The sequence below is a fragment of the Arachis hypogaea genome, chromosome 15 (assembly GCF_003086295.3).
Source record: "Arachis hypogaea cultivar Tifrunner chromosome 15, arahy.Tifrunner.gnm2.J5K5, whole genome shotgun sequence".
NCBI classification, from domain to species: domain Eukaryota; kingdom Viridiplantae; phylum Streptophyta; class Magnoliopsida; order Fabales; family Fabaceae; genus Arachis; species Arachis hypogaea.
The window spans coordinates 52571838-52581690 of NC_092050.1; the positions used below are offsets into that span (position 1 = coordinate 52571838).

At 39.9% G+C, this 9853-nt stretch overlaps 1 non-coding gene across 1 annotated transcript; it reads left to right on the top strand.

Moving 5' to 3' along the window:
* Positions 1 to 9418: 9418 nt before the first annotated feature.
* Positions 9419 to 9526, top strand: LOC112752936 (small nucleolar RNA R71). Its single transcript, XR_003177345.1, has one exon. It is a non-coding gene; the product is annotated as a small nucleolar RNA R71 (small nucleolar RNA).
* The last annotated feature ends 327 nt before the right edge of the window (positions 9527 to 9853 follow it).

The following is a 9853-nucleotide window of genomic DNA, read 5'->3' on the forward strand; positions in this document are numbered from 1 at the left end:
TGAAAAAGATTTTGAAAAAGATATGATTTTCAAATTGAAAATTTGATTTGACTCATTGGCAACAACTTGATTTTAAAAATTTTTGAAAAAGTCAACTCAAATTTTCGAATTTGATAAGAGAAAAAGGGAAAGATATTTTTTTGATTTTTGAAATTTTTATGATGAGAGAGAAAAACATGAAAATTATGCAATGCATGAAATTTTTAGATTAAAACATGTGATGAATGCAAGAATGCTATGAATGTCAAGATGAACACCAAGAACACTATGAAGATCATGATGAACATCAAGAACACATTTTTGAAAAATCTTTAATGCAAGGAAAACATGCAAGACACCAAACTTAGAATTCTTTAATGCTTAGACACTAAGAATTCAAGAATGCATATGAAAAACACTATACAACACAAAACAAAAAATCATCAAGATCAAACAAGAAGACTTACCAAGAACAACTTGAAGATCATGAAGAACACTATGAATGCATGAAATTTTCGAAAAAAAATGCAAGATGCATATGCAATTGACACCAAACTTATAACATGACTCAAGACTCAAACAAGAAACAGAAAATATTTTTGATTTTTATGATTTTCTAATTTTTTTGGATTTTTATTTATATTTTTCGAAAATTTAAAAGAAAAAATAAGGATTCCAAAATTTTTAATATGAATTCCAGGAATCTTGCCATGTTAGTCTAAAGCTTCAGTCCATGAATTAGACATGGCTCACTAGCCAGCCAAGCTTTCAATGAAAGCTCCAGTCCAAAACACTAGACATGGCCAATGGCCAGCCAAGCTTCAGCAAACATATGAAGGTAATTCATTCAATTTTAATCCAAAACCTCAGTCCAAAAGAATTTAGACATGGCTTTATAGCCAGCCAGGCTTTAGCATGCTTCATAAAACACTAGAATTCATTCTTAAAAATTTTGAATAAAATTTTTGAAAACATTTTTAATTTTTTTTTCGAAAACAGATGAGAAAATTTTAGAAATAAATTATGTTTTTTTTGAAAAATTTTTGAAAAGAAAATAAAAAGAAAATTACCTAATCTGAGCAACAAGATGAACCGTCAGTTGTCCAAACTCAAACAATCCCCGGCAACGGCGCCAAAAACTTGGTGCACGAAATTGTGATCTCCAGGCTCGAACAAATCCTGGTAATGGCTTCAAAGCTTGGTGCTCTGATCTTAATTCATGATTGTCACAACTTCGATACAACTAACCAGCAAGTGCACTGGGTCGTCCAAGTAATACCTTACGTGAGTAAGGGTCGAATCCCACGGAGATTGTTGGTATGAAGCAAGCTATGGTCACCTTGTAAATCTCAGTCAGGCGGATATAAAATAATTATGGAGTTTTCGAATAATAAATAAAAGAATAGGGATAGAGGTACTTATGTAAATCATTGGTAGGAATTTCAGATAAGCGAATGGAGATGCTTTTCGTTCCTCTGAACCTCTGCTTTCCTACTATCTTCATCCAATCAGTCTTACTCCTTTCCATGGCTGGCTTTATGTGATACATCACCACTGTCAATGGCTACATTCGGTCATCTCACGGGAAAATGATCCAATGCCCTGTCACGGCACGGCTAATCGTCTGGAGGCATCACCCTTGTCAATGGCTTCATCTTATCCTCTCAGTGAATAATATGCTCACGCACCCTGTCACGGCACGGCTATTCATCTGTCGGTTCTCGATCATGCTGGAATAGGATTTACTATCCTTTTGCGTCTGTCACTAACGCCCTGCAATCGTGAGTTCGGAGCTCGTCACAGTCATTCAATCATTGAATCCTACTCGGAATACCACAGACAAGGTTTAGACCTTCCGGATTCTCTTGAATGCCGCCATCATTCTAGCTTACGCCACGAAGATTCTGGTTAGGAGATCTAAGAGATACTCATTCTAGCTTATTTCATGTAGAACAGAAGTGTTTTCATAAGGGAGAAGGATGATGAGCGTCACACATAATCATCACCTTCATCACGTTCTTGGGTGCGAATGGATATCTTAGAAGCGAAATAAGAAGAATTGAATAGAAAACAGTAGTACTTTGCATTAATCTTTGAGGGACAGCAGAGCTCCACACCTTAATCTATGGAGTGTAGAAACTCTACCGTTAAAAATACATAAGTGAAGGTCCAGGCATGGCCGAGATGGCCAGCCCCCTAAAACGTGATCAAAGGATCATAAGGTAATCCAAAGATGCCAAATACAATAGTAAAAGGTCCTATTTATAATAAACTAGCTACTAGGGTTTACATGAGTAAGTAATTGATGCATAAATCCACTTCCGGGGCCCACTTGGTGTGTGCTTGGGCTGGGCTTTGATTGTTACACGTGTAGAGGTCCTCCTTGGAGTTGAACGCCAGCTTTAGTGCCAGTTTGGGCGTTCAACTCTGATTTTGGCTCCTTTTCTGGCGCTGGACGCCAGACTTGGGTAGAAAGCTGGCGTTGAACGCCAGTTTACGTCGTCTATTCTTGGCCAAAGTATGGACTATTATATATTTCTGGAAAGCCCTAGATGTCTACTTTCCAACGCAATTGGAAGCGCGCCATTTTGAGTTCTGTAGCTCTAGAAAATACACTTTGAGTGCAGGGAGGTCAGAATCCAACAGCATCAGCAGTCCTTCTTCAACCTCTGAATCTGATTTCTGCTCAAGTCCCTCAATTTCAGCCAGAAAATACCTGAAATCACAGAAAAACACACAAACTCATAGTAAAGTCCAGAAATGTGAATTTAACATAAAATCTATTAAAAACATCCCTAAAAGTAACTAGATCCTACTAAAAATATACTAAAAACAATGTCAAAAAGCGTATAAATTATCCGCTCATCAAGCTCCAACCTCCTTAGCCAGTTTCAAACCAGCAAGTAGTGCCTCATATTCAGCCTGGTTATTTGAGACAGGGAATCCGAATTTGAGGGAAAGTTCGATTTGGGTTCCCTGGTCGCTTTTAATTATCACGCCTGTGCCACTTTCAGTTTTGTTTGAGGAACCGTCTACGTAGAGATTCCACTCTGTAGGGATTTTCGGAGTGTCCGTAAACTCAGTAATGAAGTCAGCCAAATATTGTGATTTGATGGTTGTTCGAGCTTCATATTGAAGGTCGAATTCGGACAACTCGACTGCCCATTGCAAAATTCTTCCTGCTAGATCTGTTTTTCTGCAGAATGCCTTTTATGGGCTGGTTGGTCAGTACCTTGATGGTGTTGGCTTGGAAATATGGGCGAAGTCGTCTACATGTTAGTATGAGAGTATAAGCGAATTTTTCTATCTTTTGATAGTTCAATTCAGACCATTGTAATGCTTTGCTGATGAAGTATATAGGTTGTTGTCCACTGTCATCTTCTCGGATCAATGCTGAAGCTATTGCCCGATTTCCCACTGCGAGGTATAAAACGAGTGGGTCTCCTTCCCGTGGCCGAGTTAGAATAGGGGGTTGTCCCAGGAATCTTTTGAAATCTTGGAAGGCCTGCTCGCATTCCGTTGTCCATTCAAATATCTTTCCCTTCCTTAGAGTGGTATAGAATGGGAGAGATCTTATTGCCGATCCAGCTAGAAATCTGGACAAGGGTGCTAACCTTCCATTTAGTTGTTGTACTTCTTTGACGCAGGTCGGGCTCTTCATGTTGAGTATTGCCCGGCATTTGTTCGGATTCGCCTCGATTCCTCTTTGTGTGAGCATAAAACCCAAGAATTTACCAGGTTCTACTGCGAAGGTACATTTTGCAGGGTTAAGCCACTTGCCATGCCTTCTTATAGTGTCGAATACTTGGGTGAGGTCGGACAGTAACGTTTCTCTACTTTGTGTCTTTATTAACATATCATCCACATAGACTTCCATGATTTTCCCTATGTGGTCTGTGAAGAGCTTATTCATTAATCTTTGATAAGTAGCTCTTGCGTTTTTGAGTCCAAAAGGCATGACGATGTAGCAGTAGTTTGCTTTTGGGGTTAAGAATAAAGTTTTTTCTTGGTCAGGTGGGTACATTGGGATTTAATTGTATCCCGAATAGGCGTCTGGTGCACGAAATTGTGATCTCTAGTAATGGCTCCAAAAACTTGGTGCTCTAATCTCAATTCATAATTTGTCACAACTTCGATACAACTAACCAGCAAGTGCACTAGGTCGTCCAAGTAATAAACCTTACGTGAGTAAGGGTCGATCCCACGGAGATTATCGGTACGAAGCGAGCTATGGTCACCTTGTAAATCTCAGTCAGGCGGATAATAATTGATTATGGAGTTTTCGAAAATAATACTAATTAAACAGAAAATAAGGATAGAAACACTTATGTAATTCATTGGTAAGAATTTCAGATAAGCGTGTAGAGATGCTTTCGTTCCTCTGAATCTCTGCTTTCCCGCTGTCTTCATCCAATCAGTCTTACTCCTTTCCATGGCTGCCTTTATGTAAGGGCATCACCGTTGTCAATGGCTACATCCCATCCTCTTGTGAAAATGGTCCAAATGCTCTGTCACAGCACGGCTAATCATCTGAGGTTCTCGATCATACTGGAATAGGATTCACCCTCCTTTTGCGTCTGTCACTACGCTCAGCACTCGCGAGTTTGAAGCTCGTCATAGTCATTCAATCCGTGAATCCTACTCGGAATATCACAGACAAGGTTTAGACTTTCCGGATTCTCATGAATGTTGCAATCAATCTAGCTTACACCTCGAAGATTCTGATTAAGAGATCTAAGAGATACTCATTCAATCTAAGGTAGAACGGAAGTGGTTGTTAGGCACGCATTCATAGGGAATGATGATGATTGTCACGTTCATCACATTCAGGTTGAAGTGCGAATGAATATCTTAGAAGCGGGATAAGTTGAATTGAATAGAAAAACAGTAGTACTTTCATTAATCTTTGAGGAACAGCAGAGCTCCACACCTTAATCTATGGAGTGCAGAAACTCTACCGTTGAAAATATATAAGTGAATAGAGGGTAGGCATGGCCGAGTGGCCAGCCTCCCATGGAGGTCTAGAGATCTACAAATGATCAAAAGATGTTCAAAAGATAAAACTCAGGATCTAATACAATAGTAAAGAGTCCTATTTATAATAAACTAGCTACTAGGGTTTATAGAAGTAAGTAATTGATGCATAAATCCACTTCTGGGGCCCACTTGGTGTGTGCTTGGGCTGATCTTGAATGTTACACGTGCAGAGGCTCTTTCTGGAGTTGAACGCCAGCTTTTGTGCCAGTTTGGGCGTTGAACTCCACTTTGCAGCTTGTTTCTGGCGCTGGACGCCAGAATTGGGCAGAGAGCTGGCATTGAACGCCAGTTAGCGTCATCTAAACTTGGGCAAAGTATGGACTATTATATATTTCTGGAAAGCCCTGGATGTCTACTTTCTAACGCAGTTGGAAGCGAACCATTTTGAGTTCTGTAGCTCCAAAAAATTTATTTTGAGTGCAGGGAGGTCAGAATCCAACAGCATCAGCAGTCCTTCTTCAACCTCTGAATCTGATTTTTGCTCAAGTCCCTCAATTTCAGCCAGAAAATACCTGAAATCACAGAAAAACACACAAAGTCATAGTAAAGTCCAGAAATGTGAATATAACATAAAAACTAATGAAAACATCCCTAAAAGTAACTAGATCCTACTAAAAACATACTAAAAATGCCAAAAAGCGTATAAATTATCCGCTCATCACAACACCAAACTTAAATTGTTACTTGTCCCCAAGCAACTGAAAATCAAATAGGATAAAAAGAAGAGAATATACTATAAATTCCAAACTATCAATGAAACATAGCTTCAATCAGATGAGCGGGACTTGTAGCTTTTTGCCTCTTGAATAGTTTTGGCATCTCACTTTATCCATTGAGGTTCAGAATGATTGGCATCTATAGGAACTCAGAGTTCAGATAGTGTAATTGATTCTCCTAGTTCAGTATGATGATTCTTGAACACAGCTTCTTTATGAGTCTTGGCCGTGGCCCTAAGCACTTTGTTTTCCAGTATTACCACCGGATACATAAATGACACAGACACATAATTGGGTGAACCTTTTCAAATTGTGACTCAGCTTTGCTAAAGTCCCCAATTAGAGCTGTCCAGGGTTCTTAAGCATATTCTTCTTTTGCTTTGGACCTTGACTTTAACCGCTCAGTCTCAAGTTTTCACTTGACACCTACACGCCACAAGAACATGGTTAGGGACAGCTTGGTTTAGCCGCTTAGGCCAGGATTGTATTCCTTTAGGTCCTCCTATCCACTGATGCTCAAAGCCTTGGGATCCTTTTTATTTACCCTTGCCTTTTGGTTTTAAGGGTAATTGGCTTTTTGCTCTTGCCTCTTGGTTTTAAGAGCTTTTGGCTTTTTCTGCTTGCTTTTTCTTTCTATTTTTTTGTTCGCTTATATTTTTTTTTCTTCTCTTTTTTTTTCTACAAGCTTTGTTCTTTGCTGCTTTTTCTTGCTTTAAGAATCATTTTTATGATTTTTCAGATTATCAAATAACATGTCTCCTTGTCATCATTCTTTCAAGAGCCAACATATTTAACATTCTTAAACAACAACTTCAAAAGACATATGCACTGTTCAAGCATTCATTCAGAAAACAAGAAGCATTGTCACCACATCAATATAATTAAACTAAGTTCAAGGATAAATTCGAAACTCATGTACTTCTTGTTCTTTTGAATTAAAACATTTTTCATTTAAGAGAGGTGATGGATTCATAGGACATTCATAACTTTTAAGACATGGTTACTAACTACTAATGATCATGTAATGAAGACACAAACATGGATAAGCACTTAACATAGAAAACAAAAAACAGAGAAAGTAAGAACAAGGAATGAGTCCACCTTAGTGATGATGCCGTTTCCTTCTTGAGGAACCAATGATGTTCTTGAGCTCTTCTATGTCTCTTCCTTGCCTTTGTGGCTTGATTCCTAGTGATTTTTGGTATTTCTATCCTCAGTTGCTTCCAATAACTATGTGGAGGGAAGTGCATCCCCTGAGGTATCTCAGGGATCTCTTGATTTGCAGCCACATGTTCTACCACTGAGCTATAGATCCTTTACATAATTGTTTTACCATACCAAACTTAGAATGTTGCTCGCCCTCGAGCAAAAGAAGAAGGAATAGACGAAGAAGAAGATGTGGAGAAAAAAAACTAGGATTATGAGGAAGGAAGGTGGGGATCCTATGGGGTCCACAGATCCTGAGATGATCCTGTGAGGTCTACAGATCTTGAGGTGTCAAGGCATTTACATCCCTACACCAATTTAGGCATGCAAAATGCCCTTGCACACAACTCTGGGCGTTCAGCGCCAGGTTGGTGCCCATTTTGGGCGTTCAACGCCCATTTGTTGCCCATTTCTGGCGTTGAACGCCAGAACCATGCTTGTTCTGAGTGTTCAGCGCCAGCTCTTCTCCAGGGTGCAATTCTGGCGTTCAGCGCCCAGATTATGCCCATTTTGGGCATTCAGTGCCCAGATACTGCCCATTTTGGGCGTTCAGCGCCAGAACCATGCTCTGTTCTGGCGTTGAACGCCAGGCAGGTGCTTCCTTCAGGGTGTGATTTTTCTTCTGCTGTTTTTGATTCTGTTTCTAAATTTTTCATTTATTTTGTGATTCCACATGATCATGAACCTAAGAAAACATGAAAAACAAAAATAAAATTAGATAAATAAACATTGGGTTGCCTCCCAATAAGCGCTTCTTTAATGTCAATAGCTTGACAGTGGGCTCTCATGGAGCCTCACAGATGTTCAGAGCTTTGTTGAGACCTCCCAACACCAAACTTAGAGTTTGGATATGGGGGTTTGACACCAAACTTAGAGTTTGGTTGTGGCCTCCCAACACCAAACTTAGAGTTTGACTGTGGGGGCTTTGGTTGACTCTGCTTTGAGAGAAGCTTTTTCTGCTTCCTCTCCATGGATGCAGAGAGAGATCCTTGAGTTGTAAACACAAGGTTGTCCTTATTTAATTGAAGGATCAATTCTCCTCTGTCCACATTAATCACAGCTCTTGCTGTGGCTAGGAAAGGTCTTCCTAGGATGATGAATTCATCCTCTTCCTTTCTAGTATCCAGGACTATGAAATCAGCAGGCATGTAAAGGCCTTCAACCTTTACTAACACGTCCTCTACTTGTCCATAAGCCTATTTTCTTGAATTGTCTGCCATCTCTAATGAGATTTTAGCAGCTTGCACCCCATAGATTCCCAGCTTCTCTATTACAGAGAGGGGCATGAGGTTTATTCCTGAACCAAGGTCACACAGAGCCTTAAAGATCATGGTGCCTATGGTACAAGGTATTATGAACTTTCCAGGATCCTGTCTCTTCTGAGGCAATGTCAGTTGATCTAGATCAGTTAGTTCATTGGTGAACAAGGGAGGTTCATCTTCCCAAGTTTCAATACCAAATAATTTGGCATTTAGCTTCATGATTGCACCAAGGAACTTGGCAGCTTGCTCTTCAGTAACATCCTCATTCTCTTCAGAAGAGGAATACTCATCAGAGCTCATGAATGGCATAAGGAGGTTCAATGGAATCTCTATGGTCTCTAGATGAGTCTCAGATTTCTTAGGTTCCTTAGAGGGAAGCTCCTTATTGATCATTGGACGTCCCAGGAGGTCTTCTTCCTTGGGATTCACGTCCTTCTCCTCTCTTGTGGGTTCGGCCATGGTGAGTAATTCAATGGCCTTGCATTCTCCTTTTGGATTCTCTTCTGTATTGCTTGGGAGAGTACTAGGAGGGATTTCAGTGATCCTTTTACTCAGCTGGCCCACTTGTGCTTCCAAATTTCTAATGGAAGACCTTATTTCATTCATGAAACTCACAGTGGCCTTAGATAGATCAAAGACTAAATTTGCTAAGCTAGATGGATTCTGCTCAGAATTCTCTGTCTGTTTCTGAGTGGATGATGGAAAAGGCTTGCTATTGCTAAACCTGTTTCTTCCACTATTATTAAAGCCTTGTTGAGGCTTTTGATCCTTCCATGAGAGATTTGGGTGATTTCTCCATGATGGATTGTAGGTGTTTCCATATGGTTCACCCATGTATTTTAACTCTGCTATTGCAGGGTTCTCAGGATCATAAGCTTCTTCCTCAGAAGATGCCTCTTGAGTACTGTTGGATGCAGCTTGCATTCCATTGAGACTCTGAGAAATCATATTGACTTACTGAGTCAATATTTTATTCTGAGCCAATATGGAATTCAGAGTATCAATTTCAAGAACTCCCTTCTTCATAGGCGTCCCATTACTCACAGGATTCCTCTCAGAAGTGTACATAAACTGGTTACTAGCAACCATGTCAATGAGTTCGTGAGCTTCTGCAGGCGTTTTCTTTAGGTGAATAGATCCATCTGTAGAAGTATCCAATGACATCTTTGATAGCTCAGATAAACCATCATAGAATATATCCAGGATGGTCTATTCTGAAAGCATGTCAGAAGGACACTTTTTGGTCAGCTGCTTGCATCTTTCCCAAGCTTCATAGAGGGATTCACCTTCTTTCTGTCTGAAGGTTTGAACATCAGCTCTAAGCTTGCTCAGCTTTTGAGGAGGAAAGAACTTGGCTAAGAAAGCCATGACCAGCTTATCCCAAGAGTTCAGGCTGTCTTTGGGTTGAGAGTCCAACCATATTCTAGCTCTGTCTCTTACAGCAAAAGGGAAAAGCATGAGCCTGTAGACTTCAGGATCTACTCCATTAGTCTTAACAGTATCACAGATCTGCAAGAATTCAGTTAAGAACTGAAGAGGATCTTCAGATGGAAGTCCATGAAACTTGCAGTTCTGCTACATCAGAGAAACTAGCTGAGGTTTCAGCTCAAAATTGTTTGCTCCAATAGTAGGAATGGAGATGCTTCTTCCATG